The sequence below is a fragment of the Vidua chalybeata genome, chromosome 15 (genome assembly GCF_026979565.1).
Source record: "Vidua chalybeata isolate OUT-0048 chromosome 15, bVidCha1 merged haplotype, whole genome shotgun sequence".
In the NCBI taxonomy this organism is placed as follows: Eukaryota; Metazoa; Chordata; class Aves; order Passeriformes; family Viduidae; genus Vidua; species Vidua chalybeata.
Window position 1 is genome coordinate 5,804,320 of NC_071544.1, and position 18,714 is coordinate 5,823,033.

Below are 18,714 nucleotides of genomic sequence, written 5' to 3' on the forward strand. Positions count from 1 at the left end.
TGCTAAGACAAACTGTGAGACTGTGTTTTGCAGTCCAGGCCCCACAGAAACATAAAGATGGTCTTGCCTATAGAAATAGCCAACTAAAAGGTTTGGGTATGTTTTTTTAATTAAAGAAAAAAAAAAAATTAGCATGACACAGAAGACAGTATCATCCTGGGTTTCTTGTGAGAGTGTGGCAAGAACTTTAGCAATGATAAAAAGGCAGGAGGGCTTTAGTCTTATCACTGGAAACAAAAAATAAACAAATAAATAAAGTCCAGAAACCTGCAAGGCCTGTGGCATTAATATTAGAGTTGCTCATTGTGATCCAGGTGCATGCAACAGGATGAAGGCACCTTAAAATACCCCAAAACATAAAAGTATAACATGCACTGAGGTTTTCCTAATGGTGGAATAGCTTGAGGTGAGAAACTTATGGTCTGAGACCTACAGATCTTCTTGGGGAGGCTAATTCTCTGGATTTTTCTCCTCTTCACCAATTTGATACAGACCAAACAATGAGATGATTATTCACATTTTGAAATCATATAGGTATTTCCAAAAAAAGGAAATTCAAATAATTGCAAATTCACAGTATCGTAAATTATGAATTTGGTATAATTTGGAGGAGCTGTTTCCAAGCATCTCAAAATCACTCTGCATTCTAATCATGTAGCCAAGTATTCATCTGTCACATGGAAATGAAATATAGTCACTCTTAATTCTATTGTCTGTGTCTTGTGGAAATGTTCAGTTGTGCCACCTCTCTCTTTGGAACTGCACCTGGTACATTTTTCTGATATGACAGTGAGCCACTGAAAATTGCTCTGAGAATTGTTTTGTTAAACAGTTTGTCAATCATAATGATGGTTTTTCCCCTCCAAAGCTGAGGAGGATTTCAAAGTATACTTGGCATGGTTAGAAATTAAACCACATGTGCTGAATGTGGTAATTGTAGGACAAATATGAAAATAATTTTAGCAATAACCACTTCAGCAATATTTATTAAGATATGCCTGATGCAGGAAAGACACTAACTTGTGTAAAAAATTAATTGAAATCTCCATGGAGTGCAAAGTTTTCCTCAAGCAGAACTTAAATTTTTTCTTCTCTAACATGAATCAGTTTTTCCCTTATGTCTCTGTCCATGTTTTCTCACCGAGTACATGATTTTGCAGAAGTTCAGAATAAGTATTTCTGTAATGTTCCCATTCTCACCCTCTGACAGTGCTGCCCTCCAGCTGCACAGCTGTTGTTGTCACTCCTTGCACCTTCACTCTGCTCACTCACAAGCTTCAGGTGTCATTGGCTCTTATGTTTGCTTTTGTTTTAACAACTGACCATAATAAATATATAGAAAATTACATAAATAGAACGTATTCAGAAAAAAAGTTACAATATTCTCTTACAGAAGGGGAGAAAAATATTCTTTTATTTGATTTGAACTACTGCTTGTCTTAGCAAAATGTTTCTGAATAGCTGCTACAGAGCATTTTCAAAGACTCCTTAACACTGAACAATCTGGCCTCTTCTTTCTCTGCTATCTCTATTTACTTGATTTGCCCTATGGCTTGGCACTAAAAATTAGTTACTGATATTAGATTCTTCACAGTCTTTCTTATTACTTTCTGACTTTCTCATTAATACACAGACAAACTGAGATGAGAAATAGTCTTTTGTTGAGCTCCCCAGTAACTTTAAAGGTGCTACTGGCAGTGCACTGATAGCAAAGGAAACAGTTCCTACAAAAGGTGCATTTCTTATTCCATTTTCTTCTTGACGCAGTAAGGACTGACAGTGGAGAGAATTCACTTTGCTTACAAAATTGATTAGTTTGGAAACAATCACTTGCGTAATTAAGATAGGTCAGGCCAAGTTTCTTTATAAATAATTCATCAGGAAACTACTCTATAAAAAGCTAGAGAAATGTCACTCCAGGTGCACTCTTTTAAACTATTTCTGTATAAATCAATTAAGGTGTTTTATTTTGACACCCGGTGTCAGTATTTACAAAACTTGGATAGACAAGTCCATCCCTGCAGCATGCATTTGCAAATAACTTTACTCATTAATGTTTAATTAAGACAGAGGAAAACTGTCCTTGATATTTTGCTGCAATTAGTGCTCTCTATACCCCACTGACTTTCCATGATGAATTACTTTTCAAATGCAAAGTGAAGTGATTAAATAAAGCTGAAGATTCTCCAGCCACTGCACATTGCCCACCCTACACTTTTAAGTAGATACAAATTGTACTGCTCAGCTGCAGCTGATAACTGTTTGGTAAAGCAGTTATAAAACACTAATCATCTAAAGAGAAAAAAAAAAATATATTTTTTACGTTCTTTCCAAACCTAAACCATGGTTTCAAAGTCCCGAAAATCTGCTTGATATGGAAGAAATAAATGTCCAAATTCAGATCATATCCTGAAGGACTCAGCTTTTTAAAATTTCTTTTTATTATGATTAGTTTTTTAAATTTGAATCAATATTCTGTCACTTTTGTGCAATGATAAACTAAGGGAAAATAATCTTATTTTCCTGGTATAATCACCATTAAAAATTCTTCAGCTGTTTGAAAAACTGCATTTTAGTTCCACTACACTTTTTGTCAACAGAAATATTTTTCAGACTGAAATAGGTAAAATGCCAATAAAACGTTTCAACAATGAATTGTGCAGTATTTTGCTCCAGATGCCCTGAAATACAGTCTTTTGAAAACAAATCCTTGCCCTGAGTGGAGCCCCTGACAAGATAATAAAGTTCTAGGGCAGAAAAAAATAGTGGCTAAAACCTTTTCCTTGTGCACAGAACCTTAATAGAAATTAAACCAACTTCCAAAACGTTTCAATTTTAATGTGAAAGTAATAAAATCTCTCCTTTTTTTTCCTGTCTCTAATTAAAATATAATAGTTTGTCTCATGACATTTTAGCTTTTCCTGTTCCAGATCTAGAGAAAGCTCAGAAGTCTGGAGAAAAATCACACACAAAACTGGGGACAGAAGCAGCTGGAGGGAGGGACCTCTGCCTAAGGCCCAAGGAAAGGAAAAGAATGACAGTGATAAAGGGATACAAGGGATTATTTCAGAAACTGGACTTATACTTTGACTGTGCCCTGGGATCAAAGCTCTTTCAGCAGAATGAACACCTAAGCCAAGGCCTTAACTTGGAAGGTTTCCATGTAAGAGGATGGATTGCTCCATGTGAGAGGCCCTGGTGCCTTCCAAGAGCTATTGGGAATTATTCTTGGTAACCTCCCTGGCTGCAGAGGAGAATGCATACCCTGTGTGGATTACACTGTGATTTAAATACACAGAAACAAAACTCAAATATGATGTTGATAAAGCTTAACCCTGTCAGTAAGCTGCTTAGTCAAGGCTGTTTTGTCACTATTTTATGGCCAGCCTATATTGGGAATAAAGTACAGAGCTAGTGACGATTTCAAGTTCTGACAATTTAAAAAGTGCTACAGGAATCATAGAGGATAAGGATAATTCTTCACATCACAACTCACCCTTTGTTTATTAAGGCTATCAACCAACCCCTCTGATCTCTGCCACAAACAAACCCACTGAACTCAAAGCAAAGGCCACCAGGGCCCATTTGTTGATCCCCAGCCTCTCTGGGACAGGCTGCCACTGCCATACAAAAAGTGACCTGTCTGTATTGTCTATGGTAATGCTGAAATACAAGTTTTGCCTCCTGCAATAAGATAGAAAGACTGTAATATTTAGGTTGGGAACTATGGATTTAAAGAGACCTGATTTAAAGAGCTGAATAAATTCTTTCATCTAGGATTTATTTGTGTGGTGAAAGCTTGCCTTGAGCAAGGAAGGTCAGAAGCAAACCTTTGATCTGTTTGGACTATATCTGTATCCTGTCATAGGCTTAATTTGATGTAGGGACTGTCTCAGGCTTAGGGCCCCTTTGGGACACCGACTTAACAGGAATAAGCCAAATTCCTCCACAGCCCACGTACAGGCAGCCTCCTACATTTGCTTTTCCCAAAAAAACATGCAGGATATGTCTGTATGTACCTGAAGCAGTAGAAGGAAGACAGGCCAAACTGATAGGAGTTAAAAGAAAATAAATTTAAAATGCCACAACCAAATGTTGGAGAGACCCTAGAAAACAAATTAATTGGAGAGAGAACCAGAATTATGAATAATAATCCTGTCCAGTAAAGTAAGGCTTGACAAGGAACAGCTGATCCTATTGTGCACTTGGGCAGGATGCTTTTCCTCAAGTGCCTTCCTCAAACAAAAGTGGACCACTGAAACAAAATCTGACTGAAGGCCTTTACACTGAAATGAACATTGCATTGCAGAATTTGGATAATATACCATGATATGTGCTTAGACTTGGTTATGTTCTTAAGTTTGGCTTTTTTTTAACTTTTTTTCCCTGAGTGCACATTACAGCATAAAGGAATTGGCAGGCAGCACTTATTTGCAGGAGAGAGTGATGTCAGATGAATAAAACCCCTCATGTTTGTCTTTGTTCCCAAAGTAGCAACATGATTTAATACCACAGAGAGTCAGTAAACCAGTTTCTTACTCACAGAGAGCTGGAAATTTCAGCCAATGTCACAGGGCTCTCTGTGCTGACCTACTCCATACCTCATGGGGAATATATGACTAAAACCCTCTGTCCATTTTCAGATTTCAGCAGTCCACAGTGCTCAGCACATTTTGGTATGAATCTATGAAGCAGAGGGATTACAAGAAAATGGTGACACATTAATCTTATTTCTTTGTACAACCACATAAGTTCACTTATGAAGTCATTCTGCAGTTACAGTAGAAACATTCCTAAATCTGCTGTGCAAGTGTGAGAACAGCATAAATACCTACACGTGCTACCTACAGCATCAAATATGACTTTGCTACTACTACTGCTTCCAGCTCAGCAGCCTAAGCACCTCTGCTTTTTGGCTGCCTGAACTTCAGGCCCTTCAGGCCCTTCAGGCCCTTTTACTGACTTCCTCTGTGACCAGTCTTAAAAGGAGAAGGCCAGAACCTTTGCCAGGGCAGGGCTTTTAAATTCCACATATAAATGAGAAGTATCTATTCTTGCTAGTATCTGTTCTTCTAGTCTCTGGATTATCAATGAAAAGACTGGTAAATATGATAATGGTAAATTCTGGGGGGGGGGGGGGGGGGAGATGCAAATTCAAAAAATAATAGTTCTGCCATTTTCCAAATATTGAGTGATACAAAAATAACTTTCTGCAAGTGTCATTTCTCTGAAGAAATTAATTCATCCATGTAATCGGTTTTAATTTCTCTGCCCCTCACCTGTCTCCTGTTCATCTGCTGTTCTGCCTCCCTTTCCAGAAGAGCAATTCTCATTCTTACTAATTGCTGCTAATGATTCTCACCCCAGGGTACCCCAAAGCACACATATTGTCCTGATCCTCCACATCACCAGTTATTGAAGTAAGCCATTGGATCATTCAGGGGAGAAAGATAAAACCTGTCTGCACCTACAAGTTCTTGGCTGTAGTTTTAGGCTCAACACAACTTGGAAAAGTTTAAATATAATAAAACCCTAGGGAAGTCTGTGTGTGGGGAAATCTGACAGACCTTTAACTGCAGCAGCCCTTCTGGATGCCACTTATAATAACAATTCAAAGACCTCGAGCTATCAAGCAGGTTTACTGATGGAGAACTCTTATCAAAGTTCCTGCTGTTAGTTCTGACACATTCACCACACATGGCTGCACTTGGCTACACTCACATCCACTCGAGTATACAAGACATGTCTATTCCTAAGCCCCTAGGACTTTGCAATAGTAATGTTTTAATTGCAAAGATGCTGAAGAGTGACTAATACCTGATGGTGAAAGTTTTCTTATTGTAATGGAGCCTTTCTACGATCTGAAAAGCAAGCTCAAACTATAGTATATAGTTAAATAGTCTCTCCAAAAAACCCTGTACAGGATAAGGGGCTTGGCAGCCTAGAAATGCTTTGCCCCTCTGCTGTAGGTCTTTGCACTGCTGGGATTTGTTCCCAGCCGTGTGTGCAGTCGGGTGGAAGCTGAAGTGCTGATGGAAGGCACCAGGCAGCCCTTCAGGGGGAGCCGGCGCTGCCCCGAGCAGACACAGCTGCAGCTCTGCTGGCAAACTCGGGGGCAGGCTGAGTCAGGGTACCTTCTTCAAACCTGTAGTTATTGGCAAATGAGCAGCCACTTCAGTGCTACATCAGCATAAAATTCTGCTATTCTTCCTTGATAGAATGTTTCATTCGTTTTGAGCAACTGTGAAGAGAACCATCATGTCTAAGATTGATATTGAGTGTTGTGCACCAAGTGACAGAGGAGAATGAGTCCAGGCACCAGACATGCCATGCAGTCAGTGGGGATCCACTGCTTCAGAGAACAAGTTAGAGCATCCTGAAACACATTTCTGCTTTGAACTGCCCAGTACAAAAGCATCTCTCCACTAGCTACTTGTATTCATGATTTATGAAAATAACCATTTAAAGCAAAAAAAAAAAAAAAAAAAAAGGTAATAATATAAAGGTAATAATATGAGATCAGTATTGAGAGTGATTTACAGACTCTTAAAAACACAAGCCTTGAGAGCTGCCTGCACAGTTACTGAGTTCTCTCCCATGTCTCATGGGATGTCTTTCCCATGAGCAGCAGACACTTAAACACATCACTTAGAAAGTATAGTGCAAAAAAGGAAAGGAAAAAAAAAAAAAACAACCAAAAAAGCAAAACAAAAGCCCTTGAGAATTCCCCTGATTGGAATCAGGAGCTAGTATTTTCTGAGGCTTTCTACAAATAATTCAATACCCAAAGTATTGACTAATATAGCATGGATGTCTTCATAGTTTTGATCAGAAATCCACTCAGGCAAGGATTGCAGGAGTTTTCCACCTCCTTATGTATTAAACCAAACATATTTACAGTTTCTGACCTCATGAAACTAAGCTTTTATGTACCTGTGTATATCCAGCACAAGACAATGGGCACTAAGTTGGGATAGTGTGAACCAAGGTCCACGTTCTGTGTTCAGCTCAGGCACTCAGCTCTACACAGGCTCTCCAGCATGTTCCAGGTGATTAAATAAAAACTTTAATAATAACCTGTTGTTTGTATCCACCTTTTTGTGGGCACTTTTAGAAAATAATCTCATCAGGAACAGATACTGAATAATTGTTGTCTGGATAAAACAAAATGATTGTCACCAGAGACCAAACCACATTAGGAAATTAAATATAAATATTGGCTGTGAACTTCAGAAAAGTATATTCTGGTTATTTCCTATAAGTAGGCAGAATTCTCTCTAATAATTCAAAACAAATAACTATACATCTAAGTTTGAATTTTGTTCAAAATTTGTTTTTGTTTGCTCCTTTGAACTGCTCAAATACCTTTAATTTGAAAATAAATTTCAAACCATTTATCCTTAAAAGTGCTAAACCACAAAACATTTATTGGACCTAACACAGATGAAGAATACGAGTGGAACTATTATGTTCCTGAGTCACATTGCCACCAAACAACAAACTGCTGTAGAGATAGCAAAATGAAAAATAAATTTGCATCAAGTGACAACAGTTCAAATTCCCATTGCATGGCTGGTGAACCAGGAAATATCGAAGTGCCCTGCCCAGTTTATCTGCAGGTTTGGCTGGGACTGCACACTGAGTTGATATTTCCTGAGTTCTATACACTGAAATGAAAGACCTCTTATTTTTGAAGCAGCACATCTTGGAAATTTAAGTCTCTTCTCTAATGTATTTTACTTTTCCTATACCCAAGTTATTTTTAGATTCCCCCCCCCCATTTTTGTGATGATGAGAAGCAACACCTCAGAGAAAGTGAAGTCTATTCAGTAAGATCCTGATGCCCATGACATTTTTGACAAGTTGATTTTTTAACACTCTGAATGAAGCACTTGTTTTGGCCAGTATTTATTTTTATGTTTTCTATTAATAGACTATCTTCCATCTCATTTGTCTTTCAAGATTGGGTTTGTTTGTGGCTTTTTCATGCCTTTCACTGTCAGAAATGCTTTGACTGACACACAGACACTGTCTAAAAAACAACAGAATTCTGTCTCAAGGTGTCATGCTTTTCTTCTTACAGAAAATCCACCCAGGGATGTGATCAGCAGTTCTTACTTATAGGAGAGTTTTTTGGAACTCATTATTAAAAATTGTATGCATATTTTATGGAGATTTTCCACTTTGTTCCATTTTGTAACTCCAAGCTGAAACAGGCTGAATGGTCCAGAAATAAAGTGAACATGAAGGAAATCCTTTCAAATCTCTTCAGTACATTCAAACCCATTACACAGAACAGCTCTCACTTGAAAAAAGAATTTAAAATTAAAAAGAACTACTCAGAGAAATACATTAAAACATTAACTTCCCCTTTGCAACTCTTATCAAGCTCACAGTCTGCATTTCTCTTAGTATGAAATCTATTTTATGATTTGTAATGTTATATATCAACTCTCTTTTGATTATATTTTTTATCATGACTATTAAGAAGACTTTCTTGCTGAATGCTTGAATGCTAGCAGATTTAAGAAGCAACAACAACAACAAAAAAAAAAAAAACAAAAAAAACCAAAAAAAAACCAAAAAAAAACCAAAACAAAACAAAAAAACAAACAAACAAAAAAAACCAAAAAAAAAACCAAAAAAAAAAAAACCCAAGCACAAACATTTTCTTCATAAAACTCCTGAGTTTTGCACCTGTAAACTGAAATGCTTGAACACATGGTTTAGGGCACTGTGATGTAACTGCTGTGTAGTACTGCAGTGACTTCCTTCTGCCTGAGGGTCTTGTGTCATTAGCCTGAGCTCCTCTTTCCCTTTACTAAGAGCTACCACTCAGCTCCTTCCTGCCTTTTTAATTGTGCAGCCTCTTTCTGCAGCTCCCAGGATCTGCTCCAGGCTAATACCCTCAGATAACCACAGCAGCAAAATAGTTCCAATGGGCACCCTTAAAAGTTTTCTTTCACTTCTGAGTAAGTCATAGCCAGTTACTGGTGCTGCTTGTTAAAAGTACAAAGACTGTCTCCTCATTATGACTGCAGCTTATCTAACATTGAATGGGTTAAAGGAAACTTGGCAACAAGTCATAGTGGATTTTAATTGAAATAATAAAATTAATCTTGTCAATGGAAACAAGCATAACCTTTGACATCCCCCTTTGAATTGATTCTTAATCTATCACTTGAGAAGAAAAAAATTTACATAAATATTTAAAACAGAACTGTCAATTCCATATGTCATGTCCAAAGTTATTCTTTGAAGTTATTATAACTCTTTAATGGCTTCCTACTGAATCACTGCATGGCTTATTGCCATTAGTCAGTTTAACATCTCAGCACTGCACAGTAGTGAAATAGTGAGTACCTTCTTCCTCTCATACTTCAATCTGATTTATTGAATAAACACATACATAATGTTTATTTGACATTGTGAGTAGTCACAATTATCACTGCTCTGCAGTTCAAAATAATTGTCAGCAATGAATAACATTTGAGATCTATTGCATTCCTGTCCCAAGGGACTACCAGAGACATTGTGTTCAGTCACACACAATGTTTAATTTGGTAGCTACTCACTATTTAAAGCAGATAAGTGCATTTAAGAATGCTGCAGACTCTAATTTTGAGACTTTTGTTATATATTTACACAGCTACCCCATTGTAATCCTCCTGTCAAGACCACAAAGAACCTGCAATGCAGAGCAGACCCCGATGTCTTAGTTACATACATGCTGTGAGTAAAACAGCTCAGCACAGCCTGCAAAGCTAATTCCCATCTTATCCATGCATTTCCTGGGACAAGGAACCCTTCTGCACAAAAGGCACCAGACATATTCTCCTCTTGACAAGGCTAATAACGTTAAAAGTGAGAAGCAGAACCTTGAACTTGTATTTTCAGGGTTGGGGGTCTGATCCAATTTTTAGACAGCATTTAAAGAAAACCATCTCCATTTGCAGCAGAGATCCTCCTTAACCCTCATATCCTTCAGGTTCCCCAAACTTCTGAATTAGGTGCTAATCAACTCCATTTCCCAGCAGATCAACAGTTTTGAAGCAGACTGCTTAAGCAGGAGAAAAACACCTCTTCAGGCAAGATACTGGTGGCTATGGGCTGTTTGTTTGGGTTTTTTATTTTATTCAAAATCATTAGACAGTGGCCACTGTCTTTGAAGAGGGGATGTCTCTCTCATTCCACATTTCCTAGATGTCACAGCTGTGACAAGGAGGAGTTTATAATGCCACAGTTCGGTGCCTTCATAATTTATTCTCTCTGATTTTATGCTCTTTTAGTCTCCTGCTCAACCATCCACTAACAAGCAGTGATATTAGCCAATAAATCAAAGACATCTGCTTGTCACCGCCAGATGCTTGGTCACATTGCAGCCGATTATGAGACATACAAAAGGACAATTTCATGTAGAGAGCTCTGTGGAGGTGTTCCACTGATATTCTGTTTGATAGGAGACCAGCGTGAGGTGAATGTAGTATAAGTCAGTAACTTTTATGCCTCCCAGCAATGGAAAAGTAAGCTGAAATAAAACTGGGAAGTAAATTAGGACCTCACCTTTATGACTATGTCATTTATGATCCTGCATCTATTCTTCCAGTATGCTGGCACAAGTTAGCATAGAAATAAATGTTTTAATTTGCCCATCTTGCATTGTACTGGGCACAGACAAAGCAGCTACTTTAATTTTCACAAGGGGCAGAAGAGGTATTTAATATCAACTGTTACCAAGCATATCCATTTTTCATGTGGCTGTCTTGTAAAAAAGCTAGTCCATTAGCCTTATCAGTCACATGTACAACTAACATGCCCAGTGCAAAGACACTCTGATCTCTCCTTTTCTCTCTAATTTATTATAACAAACACCATTACTCATGAGACCCAGAATGGAGAAGGAGAACAAAACTCAGTGCTGCTCTGGCTTTCTTCTCAAACTTAAATTTTATACTCCAATACTACATCACAACAGTAACTGACAAAAGATTATTGATTATTCCATTGTGCTGTAATAAAATCCATAGGAAAACCAGACAATTTGCCAAGTAAAACCCGAGTATTTCTGTATAGGTGGAAACAGATTTAAAAGAAAGCACAGCATTTGCTGATTGCTCTCTGAAGAGGAGAGCAAATTCTCCAAATTCTATGAGGCTGCATGGCTTTAAATTCCTGGGTCACCAGCTGAAAGGAGATTGAACCAGGTTTTCTGTATGTCACCATGCTTCTTTTCAGTAGTTTAATCTTCATAAAATTTAGTCTTCATTAGTTACCTGTTTTTTCCACAGGCATCCCTGACACACACAATGTAAATGTTGCCAGGGTGTCACCATCCCAGTGCTTTTTACTCACTCATTCTTATATTTTAAAACATCAGTAGCTTTAAAAAAGACTCATATGAGCACTGATCAGACAGGTTCGGCTCTACAATCCTCTCTTGTATTCTGGTTTAATTTCTGCCCCTGCAAATCCCAGATTTGAATGCCTGAGAATTTCTCTTGCTGAACATGGGTTTAGCCTCAGGCCATCGAGTTCTGAGCAGTGCAGTCACAAGGACAATGACATCTAGGAGAGAACCTGTCCTGTGATGTTAACACAAGCCCAACCAGCAGCTGGCATTCAGTTAATTGGTACATTAACTACTACACCCTTCAGTGACTAGAAAATGTAAGCATATGAAAGAAGTAGTACTAATATTTTTTTTCCTATATTCTAATGAATCATGTTTTAATCACAGCTCCAGCCAGAAGCATTTCATACTGATAAGGCTGTGAAATGACAGCCTTATCAGTAGCATACCATGAACTCTCACTATAGCAACACTAGACAAAAAAAAGTCCATTTGATTTCCTGGAAGGAAGTGATTGACATGTAGCTTTTGTTTTAAGGAGCACTTACCTATGGCAGTTTTCCTCCTATCTCATTGCAGATTTGCATGTCAAGCCAAATGATCTGCAGGAAGAGAACAGCAAAATTATGCACAGGCATAATATCAGGAAGAAAAAACAGTAGTGTGCTGTTTTATAAAAAATAAAGCAGATAATACAGAAAACTGCCAGGGACCACCTCTATGTTTGATAAGTCATCTGGTACAGTCCCCAAATGTGAGATCTCAGCTATACTGCCCTGCTTTAAATGGCTGAAATCTTACAGAACTCCATTTACAATGAGTCTCAAATCTTATTTTTGCACTTAGACTTTCAAAAAGATTTGAGGAATCCTAGAGAAGCATCCAGGAATTATGTTCTATATCCTATTAGGATCATGCTGTATAGAGCACATAAATTAATAACTCTCTATTAAAACTCTATTACTTCCATTACAGAACATGAGAAGCAGACCTCCCATCAAGTATTGCCCAAATGCAGCTCCCCTGGCACATTCCCTTTCAAAACTGAAAACACTTCTTTCTACTATTAAATACTGAAGTTGCAGCTTCTAAGTTATGCTTGATTTTCCAAATACACACTTCAGAATACATACATAGAGATATTTAGATGGAAAACTGCAGCTAACAGCTGCTTGCCAACAACTGCACTCCTTCCTGAGAGCTGTTATCTGACCCTACAACTATCATAGACAAGCACCTCACTTGCACGAAATTCTGTAATTTAAAACACGACCACAGCCACCATTGTTTTTCTTGAAAATGGTTGTCAGAGAAATGTACAGGAAAACATTCAGAGTATTAAGCTCAGTCCATAATATAATGGACTATATGGTTCAAAATTAGTTAGTTTTAATGTGGTTGATCAGTTCTCATGTTTTAACATTCACAAAGAAAAAAACTGGATCCAAATAGCAGTGATTAACTAATAGCAGTTAATTATTAACAAATAGCAGTGATTAAAATGGAAACAAGTATAAATGAAAGCACTAATACACAGCACAAGTGCAATAAATATTAAATAGATATAAAAAGTGGTGGTCTTAAGAATGAAAAAATTAGATACAGAATGGGCTTAAGTATCTGTCAAGTTGTTATGAAAAATGCGAAATTTTATCAAATATCTTGTTTCTAAAGCCCAGTATATACACTGCATAAGAACCACTGGGTGAATTTATGTTCTTATGAACCTTGAACTTTTGGGTAAGGTGGGGCTGGATGTCAAGTCATCCTTCTACAGTCACAAACTGGAGCGTGGCTCCCTGCCATAACTGTGGTTGTCCTGGATTGAAACCTACTCCTGGTTTAACTAACGAGTAACTCAGGGCAAACTAGAGATGTTACAAGTGGGGGGGGAAACTAGAGATACTACTGGAATGTGTGGGTTTATTTATGGCTTTTTAAATTACATTAAGACATTAAATATTGGTTTTCATGAGGGTTCTTGTCAGAGACTATTTTGTGAAACTCTTCTCACTTTTTCTTGAGTAACCCTTCTCTTCTGAAGATATGCCTTTCAGAATTAACAACTGATGTACAAATTACTTACAGAATGTTTATTAAAAACTTGCCTTTCTTCCTCTCAGTATGTCTGACAGATCCATCACTTGAGCACAGTTTTTCCAAAATAATTATTTTCTACCCATTTGCAGCATTTTTTCAAAAGCACTAGTAGCCTCCTTTGAGTAAAGAAACGTAAGTGATTTTATTTTTATTATTGTTTGCTGAAATTAAGATCCTTTTCATAAAGATAAAAGGGCCTTTTGAAAGGTCTAGTTCTCCACATAAAACCTCTCAATATGCTTGCTCATTTGGAACTTGAATAGCTTCCATGAACTCCATGGGACAGAAGATATATTTAAAGTCAATCTTTAAAAATGTATGAGTCATTCAGTGAAAAGGACTCAATTCAAATGAGAATTGTAATAAAGGTCTCCTTTTTCCACCATGGTCTGAGACATTGCTATGTTGGGTTAAAGAAAATTTGGGGTTTTTTTATAGGAGCTGAAATATGCTTCAAAGAAACTGCTTTAGCTTTTACAGCAAATTGTGATGTCATTTGTAAGCAAAGCACTTGGAATTAAATATGATTTATTAAGTTAATAGTAGAATTCAGAGTGGGTTATTTTAATTAGCCCTGATATCCTGAACATTAGTCTTTAAGAAGGCAACCACTTGTGCAAATCAATTGATCTGTTTATGTTTGAGTTTAAGCATTTGGCCAAAGAGTCTGCAGCAGCAGGACCTGCAAAGGCTGAAGAATTAACCTAAAAGAAGACTTTAAAAGAATAATTCATCATGAACATGTCTTCCTGCTGCATGGTGGGTGGCTGCCAATAATTAGAGACAAAAGATGGGAGTCTATGACTTTAAAACAGAGACCAAATATGGTTATTGTTAAATAAATCAGAGGAGTGAGGTGATTTAATGGCTTTTTAATGATCCTAATGTTTCCAGTTTTAATGAGTCCTTTTACATCAACTTTAATCATTTTATGAGACTGAAAAAAATGCCTGCATTAGTTTGGGTTTCTGTTCAATCCCCCACAAGGCATTATGCAGGGGTGACTAACATGAGTCAGCTTTCATAAGAGGAAGCCTAGACAATAACTGCTAACTTTATTTGGGGAAATGATATATTAGCTACCAATACAGCAATTTTTTATTATTTTTTATTCAAAGGAACCATTTTACTGCAGTGCAAGAATTCACTGCTGTATACTCATTACTACTGTGAAATTGAATTAAATCCTTTCAGTATTATGTACCTTTAATGTAAGCTACTTTAAGTATTAAAACTGAATATGAGTTGCAGCATCTCTTAAAATTCACACATAAAATAACTTCAAGTCAGACGAGGATCTTTGAAAGCAGACCATGTACTTCAGCAGGATCTCTCTCTCCTCTGCAGCTTCAGCAGCTGGCTCAAAGCCTGGTTCCCCCTCAGGGAAGAGCTGCTATGGCAGAGAGCAGAGTGCAGCTCTGAGCTGGGGATACTCAGGGGCAGAAAACAGGGAAGAAGAGCCAACCCCAAGCTGTCCAAGCAGTTTATTTTACCACGTGCTCACACAGAGGATTTAGTGGTGGCAGCTGAAGGCTCAAGTGCCCTCCCCCTCAGTAACCCCACAGCAGCTGAACCCATGCTCCTTCTGCTGGCCATCCCACAAGGGTGGCTCTCCATGGCTCAGTAGGAGATTATTGTTGGAAAATATTTTACAATTCCTAATTATATTAACTTTTCCATTATTTCCTATATCTTTTCCCTGAGGCAAAAAGAAATTTCAACCCCAGAGAAACTTAATTTCTGGAAACTCACAGTCATAGTTGAGTCAAACCAGTAACAAAATAAACTATTTCTTCCAAAAGTTCTATTCTGAATCCCTCATGTATTGAATCTTCACTTAAGGCAAGAGTATGTTTCAGTTAGGGCAATAGCACAAGATCAAAATATTATTTGACTTCCAATTAAAACACTACAGAAATAATTGTCTACTCTAAGTAGTAGTAGTGGTGGACTTGGACCTTCCTCACTAGACTTCCCTAACATAAAAATCAGCCCTAAACCAAGTTTAAGTCACAATGGGAAGGAGCAAGGATTCAGTGAGCAAAAAAAGAGCAATCTCACTTGCATATTGTGAGGTATTTCCAGATCTCAAAGTAACCTGTAAAGCCATTATAAAATTACATTGCCCTGAAGGTTTTTTTTTTTTTCCCTAGGAAAAACAGAGGGGAGAGAGAGTAGATACCAGAATAGCTGTCCTACCCCCCTGCCTATGGTTACCTATCAAACAGAGCAGGAAGTGAATTTCTATAGTGCCAAAACAAATTTGAGGAAACAAATATTAGGTTCACTGCTTTTCTTTCTGTTGACTTCTGGGTTTGGAGCTTTTAATATTTATGACTTCAGACTTCTCCAGCCACACTGGCACATATCTCAAGTGTTCTCTTACTCAAGCCAAGGACTTTGGTTACATGACCTCAAGTACTGTGAATTGTACAACAAAATAATGAATGAGACCTTTGGGGGGTTTTGTTATTATTAGTAGCAGCAGTATTCTCAGTCACTCCACGGATGCTCTTCTGTTAAGGAAATACTTGAGAAATTCTTGTCTAGTACATTGTCATGGAGTTTCATTCACTATGTATCATTCTCCTTATATGTGCACATATTTTTAAAAAGCTGGAAGAGAGTTTAGGTTGCTTCTATCTTGTATTCACTTACCAAAGCACTGTCAACACCAGTCAAAAAGTTAACTAATACAGAAAATATTAAAAAAAACATTTAGGCCAACTACCATTTACCTACATACTTGGATACCTCAGAATTGATGTGTTTCTCTTTGGAGAACGTTCATGAGTATTACAACATATACACATTCATCCAGCTGTTAAAAATTCAAGTACAGCATATTAAATCCAGTATTCTCTGCCTCTAAAATACAATACCCCCAAAAATGCACTTCCAACTACACTTTGACCCCCCACAACCAATTTTGGTGCAGTAATCAAAGGCTAATTTATTGGTAGCAGGAAATAATAACAGGTCTGTATTAGAGCTATCAGAATCCTAGGCTTGGTTATAGAGAAATCAGTCTGAAAGGAGCCAGCTGGAGGGATCAGTGAACATCAACTGACAGCCCCTATCAGCCTGACTGGAAGGAAAGGGGGCCTGGGGATGACAAGGACAGTCCTCAAGTGCATGGAACAGCTTAGGAGGGACTGTGGGAAGCAAATCAATCACACAGACTGGTGGGAATCCCAGGCTAAGCAGGAATACTGAAGAGTCAAGATGACAAAGATACAGCAGAGAAGGTTTTTTTTTCAGTGAGAATGGAAAACAGATCTTATCCCAAGCAAAAAGGGCTTGCCTTTATGGAGTGTTGGGATGAGAGCAGCCCTGTCTGTGTGCTGCCACGCAGACCCAGAGAGCTCTCCCAGAACAGAGCCCCTCACTGACTGCTGCCAGCCCTCTCCTCCTCACCTGAGCCACCACAGGCACAAATCAAAGCCAAACTTACTACTTTATTAAGATCCTTCAGGTGAGATGGTTTGGCCTCCAATCAGTTTTTGGTTGAGAAGACACATCATTTAATTGAGGATTTAGAATAGGTAATGAAATTACATTAAAAATTGGAGATACCAACCGACTTCAGGGGCTGAGACAATGCATTTTGATAGTTATGATTTTATTCCATTAATTGTCTTGATAAGTAATTGACTTCAATAACTTTTGAATTTATCCATTTCAAGAGTTACTATTTCAAAAATCTAAATATGTGAAACTTCTTATGTGATTGCATGTTGAACTTTAATCTGCTACTAGGAGAAAAAAAAAAAATAAAGCCAAAATAAAACCAAACAAGAAAACCAGCTAATACCTCACAAACACTGAACCTTCCAGCATGGCCTTACAAAGTAGTTTACACCATTTACAAGTCAAAATATTTCAAATTAAATAAAGTGTAATTATGAAGAGAAATATTTTTATCTATATTGTCAGTTTCTTGAAAAATCATGAGATTTTAGCTAGCATTATTGTTAGATTTTACTCACAGAAATCTCTGGGACTTACACACTCTTTTTATATATCTTCTATGTTATCCCAGACATGTAATTCCATTGTGAATATCAGAAAGTATAATCTTCATAGTTCTATATTCACCCAAATATCTTCAGTGATTCGATGATATCCATCAAAATCTTTAGACAGATGTGGTATTATTCAAGTACTACATACACTTTCTTTTTTGCAAGAAGGAAATGCAAATTTCATGTTCCTAAGTTATATGTGTAACTATTCTTGCTCATCTAAGTGCTATCTCGGCTGTTGAAACCACAGCCAAATTAAAATAGACAATTTTCCATCTGCTTTTCATATAGTAATATCTCATTTTTGAGAATACAGAAAGTATAAGAAGCTAAAACCTTATTTATGTGACTTGATTTTGAGTATTTGAATAAATTCTAAATCTCTGAAAGAAGGTAATAAACACATTCTGGACAAATGCCTCAATAAATGAAACTGTGGTGAAGAAACTCATTCACGTTAAGGGAAGAAGGGTCATTAAACACAGACTTGAGAAACTAATGCAGTCACTGGCAAATCTGCAAGGGAGTTTCTCTAAGGTACTGAGAAGGTGCAGGCTTGTCTTAGCTCTAATTTCCAAATGCATCATCATCTTTTCTTTTAAAGTTCATGAAATCTCAAATCAGCTTTCTTCTTGAAACTGTTTTAAGACAAATAATGACAGACAAAAAGAAAAACCTAAAGGTGAGTGGTACTTTGATTTAATATATAATTACACAGATCTGCTATCTACATGTGCTCAAAGCAGGCATCAGCTGGTATAATGACAGCATCAAATGTAAAGAGTCAGGAAATGCCCTCATTGAACTACTGAACCCAATTCAGTCCTGTACCCAGACACATTAGCACTTTTCCTGCGGTGGTTTCTTCTCTATTTGCATGGCATTACACTGTTTAGTTCCATATTCTGCTTCAACATTTATTACTTGACTTACAAATTTCTTTAACTCAAACCACTTGGTTAAGTGCCGCAAATGGAACTATTTTTTTACACACATACTGCAGGATCTGTACAGGAAAAAAAAATACATAATCATGTAATTCCCAGAGATTTAACCCACCAAATTAGTTGTGAAAACAGCCTCATTTAGGAGTCCAAAATTTGCATTCTGTATTTAGTAGCATTGACTTAAAATATGTTGTTCTGCAAGAAATCCTGGCTATAAACTCCATCAGAGTTCCTTCCTGAAAAGGAATGCCAAATGGATACCAAAATAAATTCCATTTAATTTCACTGTTCA